We start from the raw sequence: 17,909 nt of genomic DNA, 5'->3' as shown, positions 1-17,909 counted from the left end.
AGGTCTATATCATAGCTGATATTAAGTAAAACGTCTCCAATTTTAAACCACAGTTAATCCTCTGACAACTACTGAGATTCGCACTGCTTGGCAAGTAGATAGGACTGAGTGTTGATTCAGAGAAAGGCCCCGTGGTAACCAAATGTTGCATCTAAAAAACTTGTGCCCAAAGATGGATCAGAGTCTTATTGATTGTCTGGTGTCTTATTGTTCAAACTGTACCAGACAATCGAGTTTCTGCTCACTGAACACAAGGTATCTTCACTATAGTGTGGCCCCGTTAGACGATGGCAGGAAGTGTTTGTCTTTCTGGAGACTGATTTGAGGGCTAGCTGCCCTGAGAACTTGGATTTTCTGGATGTTTTCTCAGTCAATATGGGAAACAGATGGTGAGCATGTAGTCATTCTCTTTCCCATCTGATCCTCTGGGCAACTATTGAGATTGACTGGACTGTTCCAACATTCAGGTCATGATGGTTCTCTGTTAGAAATAACTCAGTCTGCGTCTAAGGATAAATAACAAAATGCAACATTTTCTAGCGAGCTATAAAGTGGCTATCTTTGAAGTTATACATTTTGAAAAATTTAAAATGTCCAATACTTCTGAAAACACAGAAACTTTAGTGAGTTGATTTTTGTTTTACTATTTTTTCTTTTTGTTATATATCTCATCTTTTCATAACTGATATGTTTAATGATAACATTACTGTTCTCAACCAAATGGCTGCATATACAGTATCATTGCATTAACCTAATTATAAAGGTCATAATGTATCAAATCAAATGGTGTTGACACCAATATCAGAAATTTATGCACATACCCACATACATGTGTAGATGTGTATATATGTGTTCACATGTGTGTGCAATGTACAGAGAAAGAAAAAAACCGAATTACAGCTTATATCACCAACCGTATACTTAACATTGAAATAATACTTGTTTTTAATTTCAAGGAGTTGTTTACCAGGCAAATCTGCAAGGCATATCAATTGTCTATAGCTTACTTCTAAAAGGACACAAAGAGGTCAAGTGTGTAGCTCAAGGCTGCTCAGAGGCAGGGAGGAGATCTGAGGTCAAGGCTGTATGGCTAACTCAGTGTCTTGGGTCCTACAACGTCCTATTTTGCAGCTGTTCTGGATTCTTTTACCTGGCACGTTTGCATACTAATTAAGTTGGAAAGTAGTTCTATATTCGAGGGCTGGTTGCTGGATGTGGACCAGCAGCCACAGTGAATCCCAGAGGCTCTTTGACATTCATTCAAACACACATTTATTGAGCAACTACTATGTACACAGTTACAGATGGATAAACACCACTCCCGCTCATCACCTAGTGAGAAAAGACAAACATAATGCAGCACAGGGGGTACTGTTCTAACAGATTCCTGGACTATACAACTGAGGCTGTGAAAATAGAAGGAAAACGTGTATAATAGTTCCCAAGGCCTGCCATAACACATTTCTGAAAAGTAGGTGGCTTAAAGCAACAACAAATTTACTCACCATTTTGGAGGCTGGAAATCTGAAATCAAGGTGCCGACAGGACTATGCACCCTGCTAAAGCTGTAAGGGAGAATCCTGTCCTGCCTTTTCTAGCTTCTAATGTTTGCTGGCAATCCTTGTCATTCCTTGGCTTGTAGATGCATCACTAGAATCTCTGCCTCTGCCTTCGCATGGTCATATTCTCCTTTGTGTCTCTGTCTCTTCACATGGCATTCTCTGTGTCTTTCTTCTTCTTGTAAGGACACCAGTCATATTGGATTAAGGCCCACACTATTCTAGAACAACCTCATCTTCACTAATTACATCTTCCATGATCCCACTTCCAAATAAAATTACATTCTCGGATTCTGGGAGTTAGGCCTTCAATGTATCTTATGGCGGGGGTGGAGGGGGTGGACTGGAACACAGTCCCACTCACAACACCATGAGGTTCATTTTATAAAATTAACGTAAAGCTTCAGAAGACTCAGTGCCTGGCCTATTCCACTTCCTCTTTGGAGACTCCTGATCTTTTAAAAAATAGTTTTTTAAAAAAATGTTGTAGCAGGATTGGCAAGACACCTTAAATCTTTGCATTCAATAAATTAATTTATAACACAAAAATAGAGCGCAATATAATTATGTTATTTACAAGATAATTGCTGAATTTACTTAAAAACCTTAATTTATAGTGTACTCTGAGAAATGAGATCTAAGTTTTCAGTTCCCTGATGAAGAGTGACTTTAATCTCGTTGGTTTATCTCCGTCAGTGATTGTGTAACCTCATTAGACATAACACTTACTCTTGAGGCAATTTGTGAAAATGAGGCTAGGCCAAGGGACCCAAACTCTTCACAGATAGCACTGTCCCCCTTGGAAAGAAGCTATTCTTTATTGAAATGTGCCCACTTCCTTCCTTTCTCCTCGCTGAGCTGCGTTTGCTCTGGTTTAGCTTTCTTCACACCCTCATGCCCCTGACTCAGAGCAGTGCCTGCTGTCGTCCCCTATACTCCCCTCGGCTGCATCCCACCTGCTGTTCACCAGAGGGCGGACACATTATTGTCCAGCCCACAGGTGGTTGCTATTTGCAGCAGTGAGCTCCATGGTCAACACTGTGCTGGCCCGAAGACTTAAGCCTGTTTGTTCTTGTCCAGTAATCCAAAAAGGGCTCAAGGGCTCAAGACAATTTTCTAAGCATTGCAAGTGTTCTCCTGAGACATGGTGATTGTACCTATAATATATTCTTCACATTTTGATAGAGAGAGATTGCTTTGTTTGCTTACATTACTACTTTCCTAGAGAAATGATAATAATAACCAACATTTATTGCACGCTTACCTTGGATTAGACACTGTGCTCAACTGTTTACATGAGTTCTCTCATTTAATCTGCACAAAATCTTATGAGGCCAGTACAAATATCTTCTTCATTTTTACAGGTAAAGAATCAAAGGCACAAAGCAAGTAGGCTACTTGCCCAAGGTCACATTGTTAGCATTTTTGCAGTGTGCCTGTAGTCCAGGAAAAGTTAGGCAAGCAGGAATCAAATCACAAATGGCCTTGTATAGAGATCCTAAGAATTTATTTATTTATTTATTTATTTATTTATTTATTTATTTATTTATTTATTTTAAGCGAGACCAGCCTTGGTTGACCTCACAGATTGCAAGGGCCTTGTCTGCTTACCATCCCTTATTTTTTATTTTTTATTTATTTTTTACACCTACAGCACCTGGTCTTCCTAGGTGGTCTCCCATCCAAGTACTAACCAGGCCCGATCCTGCTTAGCTTCCGAGATCAGACGGGATCGGGTTTGTTCAGGGTGGCATGGCTGTAGACGATCCTAAGAATTTGAGATTTACATTTAGATGGCAGGAATCATTTGAAACACTTGAGGGGCATAACACATTTGCCTTTCAGACATGTAAATTTAGTGGCTGCTGGAAAGCAGATAGGAGGCCTGCATTCAGAGAGACCAGTTGGGAAGCTGCATAGATAATTCAAGTAAGAAATGTGGATTGGTCTGAATTAAACCAGTAGCAATGAGGAGAAAAGAGGTCAACATGAGAGAGTTTTAAGAGATAGCTCTGAGAGTTTAAGTTGACTAAATAAATGTGAAAAATTATGAAGAACTAGAGTTGGGGATTTTTACAGTCAGGTTGGGGGTGACAGGAAATACTTCCTATTCTTAAACTTTACCGTGCATGTTAAAATAGAGATGGGCTTGTTAAAATAGAGATGTGGGCCCCTATCCAAGAGAGTTTGATTCAATAGGCAGGGGTGGGGCCCAGGAATTTTCATTTCTAGCCAGTTCCCAGGTGATCCTAATGCTGCTGGTTCTGGGACCACACTTTGAGAACCACCATCCTGGAGAGTAGTATAGTTATGTCTAGAAAGGAGCATAGGCGAGGCAATAATAAGAGACCATGACTTGCCCACTAAAGTGGCCTCTTGAGAGCTTGAGCATGTTACAGATGAGGCTTTCTTTTTATCACTGGACCGCTTTGCAGTATTACCTGTTTTTGAGAATTGCTCTTCCTTGTATTTTGAAATGGCCATTGGATACAATACTTTTTGGTGTGGGTTTTCACAGATGCAGACACTAAATAGGAATTTAAGTGAAAGTACTTTATTTAAGAAGGCAGACACCCAACATCAAGATGGTGGAGTAGGAAAGCTCTGTGCTTACCTCCTCCCAGACCATATCAAAATTACAACTAAACTACAGAACAATCATCATTGAAAACTGCCTGAAATCTAGCTGAACAGAAGTTCTATAACTAAGGACATACAGAAGAAGCCCCATCAAGATTGATAGGAAAGGCAGAGATGTGGAATAGGCTGGTTCCCATACCCACGTGTGGCAGTTAAAAATTGGGAGGGATATCTCTGCTGAGAATGTCCCCCTTGAGAAGCAAGGGGTCCCAGCCTCACACCAGACTCGCCAGCCCAGATTTCCAGTGCCAGGAAGAGAAGTCCCCATAACTTCTGGCTGTGAAAACCAGCAGAGATTGTGGCTGAGGGAGGTAGAGGGCAGCTGGAGTCCCAAGCATTCCTCTTAAAGGGCCCATACACAGACTTACTCTGAGCTCCAGTGCTGGGGCAGCAGCTTAAAAGATGCCATGGACATGTGTGGAGGAATTGAATTGTCTGGCTTCAGGGTGAAGACTGTAAGGGCAGCTTTCTACCAGACAGAAGTGCTGGCAGACTGCATTGTTCCTTGGTTGGGCCCTTCCTCTACCCAGCGTGCAGACACAGGTGGTGGCCATTTCTGAGTCTCCATCAACATGGCTAACACCATTCACTCTTTCTTGGTGATTCCCTGACACTCTGCCCCACCCAACTTGTGGGCCCACCCAAGCTGTTTCCAATGGCTTTTCCATACAAATAGTTCATCTTGGTTCATGGTGAGGACTTCCCTAAAATCTCTCAAAAGTTCGCAAACTCCATACAAGCAGCATCAGGCCTCGGAATGCCCCGTACCTCTTGCTGAGCAGCCCCAAGACTGGCACCAGTGGCAGACAGCCTCCATTCACAGCTTAGCCTCTTGCAGGTTCCTCCAAGCCGAGCACCATTGGCAACCACCTGCAGATCCCTAGCTCATACCAAGTGGCCCTGGGCAGGGCACAGGCGGCAGCTGACCTTGGTCTGCAGCAGAGCCCCTCCCAAGAGGCTCCGAACCAACATACCCTGTGGCCAGCTTCAGATAACATGAGAGCACCACCCAACCACCTCTATAAATGACACACCTAAAGGACAGATTTGGCAGGCACCAGGGCCCTGCTAAAAGCAAATCCTGCTCCATAGGTTCAGTCTTTGCGTTATAGTTCCTCCACTACCAATCAGCCCGAGGGTTAATCCCTCCCACTGAAGTGCAAATGGCAACCAAGTCTCAATCAATTACAACAGGAGAGCACACACAACTCACACAAGGGACACACCTGGAGCACCCAGCTCAGGTGACCTGAGAGACTGCATCTCTGGGCCCCACAGGATACCTACTACATAAGGCCACTCTACCAAGACAGAAAGACATAACAGCTCTATCTAATACATAGGAACACAGGGAGGCAGCCAAAACAAGGAGACAAAGAAACATATCCCGAATGAAAAATTAGCACAAAGCTCCAGAAAAAGAACTAAACAAAATTGAGACAAGCAATTTACCAGATGCAAAGTTCAAAACACTGGTTATAAGAATACTCAATGATCTCAGCGACAGTTTCAACAAAGAGATAGGAAACATAAAAAAGAACCAGTCAGAAATGAAAAACATATGGAAATAAAGAATATATTAGAGGGAATCAACAGTAGATTAGATAAAACAGAGGTCTGAATCAGCAATTTGGAAGATAAGGTAGCAGAAAACACCCAATTGGAACAGTAAAAAGAAAAAAATCCAAAAAAATGAGGACAGTTTAAGGAGCTTCTGGGACAACATCAAGTGTACCAACATCCACTTCATAGGGGAACCAAAAGGAGAAGGGAGAACGCATGGAACTGAAAACTTATTTGAAGAAATAATGATGGGAAACTTCTCTAACCTGGCAAAGGAAATAGATATACAAGCCCAGGAAGCACAGAGAGCTCCAAACAAGATGAACTCAAAAAGGCCCATAACATTGCACATAATAATTAAAATGCCGAAGGTTAAAGACGAAGAGAGAATCTTAAAAGCAGCAAGAGAAAAAGCAATTAGTTACCTACAACAGAGATCCCATAAGACTGTCAGCTGATTTCTCAACAGAAACTTTACAGGCCAGAAGGGATTGGCACAAAAAATTCAAAATGATTTAAAGCAAGGGCCTACAACCAAGATTACTCTCTCCAACAAAGCTAGCATTTAGACTCAAAGGACAGATAAAGAACTTCCCAGATGAGAAAAAGCTGAAGGAGTTCATGAACAACAAACTAATGTTATTTAAAATGTTAAAGGGACTGCTATAAGAAGAAAAAAAAAAGATAAAAAATATGAATAATAAAATGGCCATAACTACTTATCTATCAATAATTACTTTAAATGTAAATGGATTAAATGCTCCAATAAAAAGACATAGGTTGAATGGATAAGAAAACAAGACCCTTATATTTGCTATCTACAAGAGACTCACTTCAGATCAAAAGATACACACAGACTGAAGGTAAAGGGATGGAAAAAGATATTTCATGAAAATGGAAATTTAAAAAAACCTAGGGTACCAATACTTATACCAGACAAAATAGACTTGAAACAAAGGTTATAACAAGAAACAAGGAAGGACCCAGCAATTCCACTTCTGGCTATTTATCCAAAGAAACCCAAAATATTAACTCAAAAAGGCAAGTGCATCTATTTGTTCATTGCAGCATTATTTACGATAGCCAAGATATATAAGCAACCTGTGTCCATCAGTAGATGAATAGATAAAGAAGTGCTACATAGATACAATGGAATATTACTCAGCCGTAGAAAAAGAATGAAATCTTGCCATCTCCAACAACATGAATGGACCTAGAGGGTAATATGCTAAGTGAAATAAGTCAGACAGAGAAAGATAAATACCACATGATTTTACTTATATGTAGAATCTAAAAAAAATAAACAGAAACAAATAAACTCATAGCTACAGACAATATTTTGACCATTGCCAGATGGGATGTTGGTTAGGGGAATAACTGAAAAGGGGGAAGGGATTAAGAGGTACAAATTGATAGTTAAAAAATAGTCATGGGCAGAGAAAGATAAATACCATATGATTTCACCGATATGTGGAATCTAAGAAACAGAAATAACAAACGAATCGAAAGCAGTCCCACAAATATAGAAGACAATTGGTGATGGCAAGAGAGGAGGGAGTTGGGGGCTGCAAGAAGGCAGTGAAGGGTTAAAGATGTACAAATTAGTAGTTGATAAAGGGTCACGGGGATGGGGAGCACGGCATAGGGAATGCAGACAGCAGTAAGGTGATGGCTATGTGTAGAGCCAGAGGAAAGATAGAGTAATCAGGAGCATGATTTCATAAACTATATAAATGTCTAACCAATGTACTGTATACTTGAAACTAATAAAAAAATAGTCATGGGGATTTAAAGTATAGCATAGGGAATATATCAATAATACTGTAATAACTATGTATGGTGTCAGATGGGTGCTAGATTTGTTGGGGTGATCACCTCATAAGTTATACAAATGTCTAATCACTATGTTGTACACTTGAAACTAATATAATATTGTATGTCAACTGTAATTGAAAAAATAAAAAATTATTTTTCAAAAAGTAAAAAAAAAGGAAGTGCAGGCAACTCCAGTAGAGAGAGGCATGTTGTGCAGGGAAGGGAAGGCAGACCTATTAAGCCTCAGTGCAAAGCTCATGCCTCAGAATGATCCCAATGAGCGCGGCAGGGAGCTCAGTATTTATACAAAAAATCCTGACAGCCATTGATTGTGGTATCTGGTGACAAGGGAGTGTGCTAATTTCTTGGTGCTTCTGTTCTGCAGCTTGCTGGGCTGTTCAGCTTTCCTAAGTATTAAGGAAAAGAGCTTCAGGCACAGAGATGCAGATGCAGCTTTGAAAGTGGTGGAATATATTCAAAAGGCCAGAGGAGAGACAACGCTAATAAAACACCACCTACAGTAACCTCTAACTAAATCTCAATAATGGTCCCTGATAAAGCTCCAGGTCTGGGCCTTTAGGCCCTGTGGCAAAATATCAACCGGCCTTGTGATTCTGTGTTCATTTCCATTCTGTGCATCTGAAGAAAGAGAAAGTCATTAAGGTGATATGAGGAGGGATGGGGGAAGAATTTCCTTTTTGTTTTCTAAGGATGCCAGGTTCTTAGCCTCTGGGAGTAGTGTATTTTAGAGTTAATATTCTTTACCCATTCCTAACAGGTAGGACCATTCTTTACCTGTTCCTTATCTGTGGAACTACTCTTTGCTTATTCCAAGAAGCAGAAGTAAATTCTAAACTGCTAAAGCCATTAGGATTTTGTCTTGGATGGTCACTTGAGATTAACACATTACCAGTTATTCTCATAGTTTCTCACTGTTGCTTTTCTTGAAGAAAATATTATGACTCAGGTATTTCTTTAAATATCCTTCCCTGAAAGTAATATTTTCCTGACCATTTAAATTAGATTTGCATTTTACTTTTGGTCCCTCCCCATCTCTGCAGCCTCAGAATCATTTTTAGATCAGTTGGAATAATATTCCTTTTGTCACCATTCAGAGTTAAGCAAAATGACAGAGAAACCAAATGTTTCTGCTACTTGTTAAGTGCTTGTGGTTGAATAAGGCATACCTGTAACCAATCCAGAAATGTACCAATCATATTGAAAATGTCTTTTATTGCTTCTCAGAAAAAGCAAAAGAAAGAAATAGGAATTTTCTAGGTATAAAGTCATCATTAACCCCCATGGCTCCTGGCATAGCTTTAAGATGTATCGGAATACCTTTTGTATGTTTTCCTGTCCAGAGAAATTGCTCAGTAAGTATTGGTTAGCTTTAAACTTTTTTTTTTAGATAAAAATCAGGACTATAATTCATATTTGTTAAATAAAAGATATACTATTGCTTTACAATGTAATGTAATGGTTTAAAATAGTATAAAAAATTTTTTTTCTTGGAGGTCAAATTGGTCTCGTTTGAAAGTTACTACGTGTCAATCTTCAGCTATAAATTCATCCTGAGACCCAAGATATGGAACATCTATTTATGGAAGATTAGCTGTGGTGTCTGTCACTCAGCAGCCCAAGGGGCAACGGAGAGGTCAAGTTCTAAAGTGAACTTCACACATGGGAAGATATTTCATGTAATGACAGAGCCGAAAGGGTCATACACCTCACTCATTTTACAGATGAGGAAAATGAATCCCAAGGCAGGGGAGTGATTTCCAAGAGTAACACATGTATTTGTAAATTAAACGGCATGATGGTCAGAAATGAGGAGGATGGTAAATTGACTCAATTCGTAGCCGTGGGTGCCAATTTTTCTCCGTTCCAGTCCCAACTATTTGGGAGTTGTCGCTCTGTGACAAGTGTTAATGTAGGGATTCCCAAAGTATATTTAATGAAACAAAATTAACTGATGTTACTTAAAGATATTGTCTGTGGTTGTGTTGTTCTCAGACATGAAACAAAAGAAACAAAAGAAAGTTTCTTTTACTTTGAGGCTCTGTTTCTTGGAGCCATTACAATTGAATGTGCCAGGAAATATCATAGATGGGTTCTAATGCTCAGCATTTTCCATATTTGTTGATAATAAATCTTCCTCTCATGGACCAAGTTGTAAGTCTAGTAATTCTCAAGAACTCATATTGAGAAAGGCCAGTCCCAATTCATTTGTTTACTTATACGGAAAGGAAGCCACAGAAAGTTTTAATGGGACCAGGCTTCCATTTGGGAAAAAAACTATTCCCAAGTTTAACCAAGTATCAGATAATGCTCACTCTAGACAGCTGTCTACTGAAATGATAATTCCAGGGGTGCACCAAGTTAGGCTTTGGTTTGGATCTGACATTGTTTGTTAATTCAGGGCCCATAGTGCCATCTTGACCCTCCTTAAAGTATATCTTAGGTCACTGGATATGATAGAATTGACCTGGTTATTTGGTGACCTCCAGTTCACTATGTTCAATAGATGAATTAGACTGTCCATCAATGATGAGCTGGATTTCAGGAATAGATCTGCATCCAGAGATCTTCCTGGGACTAAACTATACTCGGAAACCAATGGGACAATTTTTGTCCACTGTTTGCCTGCCCGTATTTGCTATATTGTCAAATATTCCAACTCCCAATGCTGTGACTGATTATGAAAACTTATTGTTGACAAACTCTCTCTTCTTCACCTTCCTCTTTAGAAAACAACCTTTTCTGGTCCCAGTGACAATGATAGAAAAATGAGATAGATATTAGCTCAAATGCTGTCAACTGAGTTAGACATTGTTGAATGGATCAATACCTTATGCAGAGTTTTAGGAACTATTTAATCAACTAAAAAAGGAACTATTTAATAAATCGTTGTCCAAGGATGACTTAGGTGGGTTGGTTTGACAGAAAAAGGACCTCATAAAATGCTACTTCCTCTGTAGTCTTTTTTCGCTAACTAGAAGTGATATGACAGCTTACTCCCCCAAGACCAGCTCGTATGAAAACTAATGAATATGGAAATGTATATTCAATTTGAAAAATTGTCATCTGAGCTAGAGGCACTTTGTATGTTGTAAATTCTGTGGCTGCTTCTATGTTTATATTTACATATACTTGTATACATACACACACGTAATAAATAATTTTTAAACACTGACCTTATTTCTAACAGCAACGTCAGGACTTACATATTTAAAGTAGTATTGGGGAAGTCATTTTCCTGGAAAAACACACATACATATATATACATGCACATACGTGTGCACCCACATGCACATATATACACATATAATTTGGGGGGAAGAGTTGGAGGTACAGCCTATGAAGTTAGTTCACAAGCCACACAAGAAAATCAGTTTTGCTATGTTTGATTGTGTACTGGATAATGTGTATTGCTGATGTAATTTTACTTTGCTAACATCCAATTGACTCAAAGCTCTACATTATGTAGAAGAAAATAGCAATAGAAAATGGAAGAAACATACCATTTTCTACTGCTTAGCTAGGCATTCAGCATCCTCCACAGTATAGCTTATATTTGATAGTCTTCTATTATTTTTCTCCATATTCCTTACTTGATCTAAACCAGATTAATCTTCATTCCCCAAACATGCCACACTTTCCCACCTCTATGCTATGGCTCTGAGTATCCGCTAATTCTAGAATGTTCTTCCTCCTGTTATTTTCCAGTTCTTACACTCCTATCCAAAATGCACTCAAAATACTATGTCCATGCTTTGGATTCAAGATGACTGACTGAACACATACATTTTTTCCAACCTTTCTCAAAATCCTAACAAATTTTATGAAAAAGTTAATACTAATAGTAAATGTAAAATCAATAATAGCAATAAGAAGAAACTTGATAAATAGTATATATTAGAAATCTTACACAAAATCTCATTCACAATGAAAATGCTTTTATATAGCTAGGAATATACTTATATTACTTAATATGCAAGATCTATATAAAGAAAACCATAAAACTTTACTGATGGATGTAAAAAAGATCTGGATAGGAAGATTACATTATGAAAGTGTCCATTCTTATAAAATAAATCTACAAATTAAAAGAAGTTATGAAAAAATTCAAGGATAATTTTCATGGAACTTGATAAACTGTCAGTACTTCTAGAAGAACAGAAGTATAAAAATAGCCAAGTGAATTTTAGAAAAATGGGGGCAGCCTGCCCTACAGATATTAAAGTATACTAAAGATCTACGATCACTAAAACAATGTGATGCTGACTTAAGAACATCAAATAGATTAATCAAACAAAAGAGACTACGCTTTTTAGAGTAATTGATAAACTGTTTCTAAAATTTATATAGAATATCCAAAATGAGAAGAGCCAAAACTCTCTTAAAAATATAAGGTGGAAGGACTTGCTCTTCCAGATGTCAAGGCAGATCATAAAGCTACAGAATTACAACAGTGTGTTATTGGTGCAGGGATAGACAAGTAGACCAGTCGGTAAGATAGGGAACCCAGAAAGAACTCATACATATCTGGATAAGACTGATAGCAGAGGAGGAATTTCATCCTATGAGGAAACAATGAAATTTTTAACAGAAGGTGCTGGCACAACTGGCTATCCATATACAAAAATAATAAAATTAGATATCTCATTCCTACTATATTTTAAAAATTCCAGGTAAATCAAAGACTAAAATGTGAAAGGTGAAATGCTAAAGCTTTTAGAAGAATGTATCAGAACTTCATGACCTTAGGGTAGAAAGATTTTTTAAAAATTGAAATCACTAGTCACAAAGGAGAAGGCTGATGAAGACCACATGAAAATTTAGTACCCCTATTCATCAAATGTCAGTATGCAAATAATGAAAAATTAAGCCACAGAGAGGGGGAGGATATTTGAAAGCACAAATAATCACCAAAGGATTAGTATCTAGAATGAAGAGGGCTTACAGATCAATGAGCAAAAGGCCAACAGCTCAACAGGAAAATGAGCAAGGGAATTAAACAGACACATTGAAAAACCAAAGAATACCCAAATGTCTGTAAACGTATGAAAAGGACTTCACCTTTACTAACAATCATGGAAATGCAAATTAAAACCACAAGATCATACTATTAAACATCCATCAAATAGACAAAATTTAGAAAGCTTAATTTTAACTTGTGGCCAGGTTAGAATATCTATGACTGATAAGAATATAAATTGGCAACAACATTGGAAAACAGGTAGCGTTATTTAATGAAGTTGAAGACAAACATACTCCTTGACCGATAATTTCCACTTTTACTTACACACTCTGATCATTAAATTGTCTATGAGCACCAGAATACATGTGCAAGAATATTTATTTCATCTTTGTTCCTAATTGACAACCTGGAAATACTCAATTCCCCCTCAGCAGGTTGGATAAATAGAATTATAGTCATAGATAGAATATTAGGCAATAAGAAAAATCAACTAACATAATATTAAATGAAAAGTTAAGTACAAAAATTGTATATAGCATTAATATATTATATAAAATTAAAAAACAGGCAATACTAAACTATATTATTTAGAAATACATACAGAGGTGATAAAACAAAATAAAAGCAGGGAAATTATTACTGTTAGGGTCAGAATACAGAGGACATTTCTGTACTTAAGAGATAGTTACGTGGATGCTCACTTTACCATCATTTGCTAAATTACACACATATGTTTTGTATAGTTTTCTGTATATTACATTTCACAATAAAAACAAAATCAAATAAAGTAAAAAGTAAAACCAAAATCCCAGAAAAAAGAAAATAAAACAAGAAGAAGCATGACTCAAGAAACAGACATACATAGTAATTCAATATATTTTTTAAAATGGCATTTAAAATTCAATATATTTAATAAGCAGCTTCGAAACTAGAAGGAAAATATTGCCAAATGTGATTGCAAATAAATTTAAAACATCTCTATGGCCATAGACACCACAAACAACTTGGAGAAAATATTCATAACACATACAAAAGACAAATGGCTAATATCCATAATATATTAAGAATGCCAATAAATCAATTTAGAAGGGGAGATATGGGCAGGAAATATACAGAATAAAAGATGCAAATGGTCAATAAACATATGGAAAAATAATTAACTTTATTAGTAGTTGGTAAAGTGCAAAATAGAAAAAAACTAAAATATGCAGGAAAATTTTAAATAATCATAATATAATTATTTGTACAATTATATATTAAACTTATTAACTTATAAAATAATTTAAAAATATAAAAATTGAAGAAGTCAGTAAAAGTAAGGCTCCCTCTAAAGGCTTTACCATTCTTAGTGTATGACATATACCCTCATAGTCTCAAAATGGCTGCTCTGCCCCCAGACATTACATCTGTGGTCCAGGAATACAGAAGAGAAGAATGGCAAGAGGAAAACAGTACATGCCATCTAAATCTGACCTTGTTCATTAGTAAAATTAGTAAAATCTTTCCCAGAGGCCTTATTCCCTAGAATTACACCCAAATTTTATTGGCAAACTGTGTCACTTTTAGGGAATTGAAGAGGATATTTACATGAGCATATTTCTGTCCCAAACTAAACTGTGGTTCTGTTAATAAGGAAAAAGTGGAGCATACACATTGCTTAGTCAACTAACTAGTGGTGACTCCTGTGCGAAGGAGGCACCTAGAACAGTGCCTGATACATTGTACATGCTCATCAAATGTTAGTTAAAGGAATCAGAATTTTCATATTGTAAATCACATAATCCCCAGAATGTCAGTTAAGAGGCATCAAAATGATGCTGAGCACCATCCCCGGAAGAAACTAGTCTAGATGGGAAAAAAGGCTCCTTGAAAATTCTAAGATGAAATGGTTATAATTATAGAGTCCTACTTAATGTCTTTGAAAATTCCAAGAGCAGATTTGGACAAAGTTTGAAGTAGTTAATGATAAGTGTCTAGAATTGTGCTGCTCAACACCATAGCCACCAGCCATATGTGGCTATTTAAGTTTAAAATAAATAAAAAATATGAAAACTCAGTCCTGCAGTCACACTAGTCACATTTTGAATGCTAAATAGCCACATGTAGCTAGTGGCTACCATATTATATGGAGCTAATATAAAGCATTTCCATCATTGCAGAAAATTCTATTAGATACTGCTTGTCTAGAAAAATTAAACCAAGGGAGAAGAGAAAGAGTAAGAAAAGTATCAATTCTAAGGAAAAACAAAACCTTGTGCAGGAAAAGAAAAATAATCATAATGTATGGGGTTCAGTTGTGAACAGCCTTTTGCAAATTGTAATAAGTAAACATTAAATTCTGAATTACATAAAATAAAGAGAACTTTATTTGGGGGATAGAGGGATGGGAGATGAGGTTTGTGTCCCATGAGAGTTTGTGTCCCAAGAGAGCTAAACTCATCTTCCAAGGTGGGAACTTAACAGATAATATCTATGAATAAAAAAATCAGAAAAGAGCAATATAAGCTTTTTTTTTGTTAAATGTGTGGAGATAAATAACGAAAGATTCAGCAAAAAGAATTAAAATGATTGTCTCGGGGAAAGAAAGATAAACAATGGGAACAGGGTGCACTGATTTTAGTAACAATCCTTGCAAAACTCTTTGATTCTTTTTTTTTTTTTAAGTTCATTGGGGTGACATTGGTAAACAACATTATAAAGTTTCAAGTGTGCAATCCTATAACACATCGTCTGTATATTGCTTTGTGTGTTCACCACCCAAAATCTAGTCTCCCTCCATCTCCATAAATTTGACTCTGTTTACCCTCTTTTTCCTACCCCCACTTCCTTTCTCCTCTGGTAACCACCATTCTGTTGTTTGTGTTTATGAGTTGTTTATTTTGTTTTTCATTTGTTGCTTTCTGTTTTATACACCGCATGTGGGTGAACTCATATGGGTCTTGTGCTTTTCTGTCTGACTTATTTTGCTTAGGATGATACTCTCAAGATCCATCCACCTATTTGATTCTTAAATAATATGCAGATATAGTTCGATTAAAATAATTTATAAAATCAAATAAATTGCAACAACAAAAACTATTACAATGCCATTTTCCCCATCAGATTTCTCTGGTCCCCAGATACAACACCTCTATACGCTGATCTTTTTTTTTTTTTTTTTTTCAGCTACAGCTGACATTCAATATTATTTTATATTAGTTTTAGGTGTACAGCATAGTGGTTAGACATTTATGTAATTTACAAAGCAATCCCCCCAGTAAGTCTAGTAACCACCTGGCACTAAATATAGTTATTACAATATTATTGACTATATTCTCTCTGCTGTGTTTACATCTCTGTGACTATTTTGTAACTACCAATTTCTACTTCTTAATCCCTTCATCTTTTTCACCCAGCCCTCCAACCCTTCCTATCTGGCAACCATCAGTATGTTCTCTGTATCTATAAGTTTGTTTCTGTTTTGTTTGTTGATTTATTTTGTTTTTTAGATTCCACATATAAGTGAAATCATGTGGTATTTGTCTTTCTCTGTCTGACTTATTTTACTCAGCACAATGCTCTCTAGGTAGCAAACGGTAAGATTTTATTCTTTTTTTATAGCCAAGTAATATTTCATTGACTATACTGTGAATTTTAGGAAAGCATTGTCTGAAGTTCTGCTGTTGGCACCAAGCTGTATCTTGCTTTGCTATGTAATCAGTTATACAGACTTCTAGTCAAACTCTTATTGATTCATAAATTCTTACTTTAATTAATGTTTTATTTTAGAAAATGCAAAATTTTGGAATTTCAGCCTAATACAGAGTGAAGAGTGAAGATTCTACTGAAATGTAAAAAAATGGTAATAATAATTTGAAAATAATAATAACCAACACTTACTGAGCACTTACTACGTGCAAGGCATGTGATAAGAATCTACTGATAAATCGGTGTCACTTTATTCTTCTTCCACAGAATAAGCCATAGATAGGCCAGAAAAAATAGATAGAGCTGCTTGTTCTTTCATCCCTAGAAGGCATAATTCCAGATTAGCCTTAGAATGTCTGTTTCTTTTTACTTTATATAATTTTGCACTATATGTTTTTTCAAAATGAGGCCTGTATTATTTTTCTATTTAATACTATCTTTTAAAAACACATAATGAATAGTAAGTCACAATTCTTCTAGAGTTTGAGTACCAAGTAAATGATCTTATATGTACCTATCCGTTGGTCATAAGATCTGTGAAAATACACCAAATGAGCAGGTATAATTAGTAAAGATAACAGAATGATGTTCACTTTTACTTACCACCATATGAATCACGGAAAGGAAAGAGGCATATGTGTTTAAAATATGAGATTACTTCTTAACATTTAACTAAAAAAGCATGATTACAATGTGCTTAGTTTCGATTTCATATCAAGATATGGGTGACCCACAAAGTTTTTGCCTTAGCACAGAAGAGTGGAGAGAGATTAAATGAGTAAAAATTGTCTTTATGTAGAAAATTGTCAGATAATTTTTACAAAGCCAATGTCTTGCACTCTGATTTGCCTAATAGAGCATTATCTTCTAGTAACTTACTGATTTTCATTTGATCTGTTCTTGCTGTTCAGAGATCGAACCCTTTTTTCCCTGCATTCATACTTTCCTTCTAGGAGCCATGTGAGTAAATAGAAAATCAATAACCCAGTTACATATGAGAGAAGCTCTGTATTCCTAGCAGCTAGCCTTACCTAAGGAGAAAGAAGATGATGAATATGATCTTGGCATACCCCCCTAATTTAGTAATAGAAAAGTGATGGGGCCTAATCTGTCTAATTAAACTCTGTGAATATCTTATCTAGTGTTACCATCAAATATTTTCACATATCACTTTATTTTACTACATTTTTAAAAATTGTTTTTGCCAACTTGATTTTTTTTCTGGATTTTATTCCTCTGTTTCTTTTGCATCCATACCTGTAACTTGCCTGTAGCTCACCTGATGAGCTGTATGAGAGTGAGCATGTTTACCTCTGTGGAGATGATAAATGACATGAAGAAAACAGTTACGGAAGAGTCAAAGCCCCTCAAAATCATGCTTATTTTCTCCTAAATTCTTTTGCACGAATATGGTATTAAACAGGGCTGCAATAAGTGAGAGATTTAATGTAAATTTGAACCCCACGTGCTGGAAGTTAGGTAAAATTCCATTATATCTGAATAGTTCTAAGCAAGCAATTTGTTACTCTTTATCCTTTAGTGGAATTGATGAACAGGTGGTTTTCAGAAGATCACTCAGTATATTTAGCTTCTGAAATATGAGCAACTCAAGATCTGATTGGCTGCTCTTGCCATGTGATAATTCAGAGCCCAGGCACCACGCT

At 36.7% G+C, this 17,909-nt stretch overlaps 1 non-coding gene across 1 annotated transcript; it reads right to left on the bottom strand.

Moving 5' to 3' along the window:
• Nucleotides 1–3,204: 3,204 nt before the first annotated feature.
• Nucleotides 3,205–3,323, bottom strand: LOC112470509. The gene has a single exon (XR_003043021.1). It is a non-coding gene; the product is annotated as a 5S ribosomal RNA (ribosomal RNA).
• Between the last annotated feature and the right edge of the window lie 14,586 nt (nt 3,324–17,909).

The sequence above is a fragment of the Pteropus alecto genome, unplaced genomic scaffold, assembly GCF_000325575.1.
Source record: "Pteropus alecto unplaced genomic scaffold, ASM32557v1 scaffold3, whole genome shotgun sequence".
Taxonomy (NCBI): domain Eukaryota; kingdom Metazoa; phylum Chordata; class Mammalia; order Chiroptera; family Pteropodidae; genus Pteropus; species Pteropus alecto.
The sequence above is the reverse complement of the archived record's forward strand: the minus strand, read 5'-3'. Positions and strand labels throughout refer to the sequence as shown.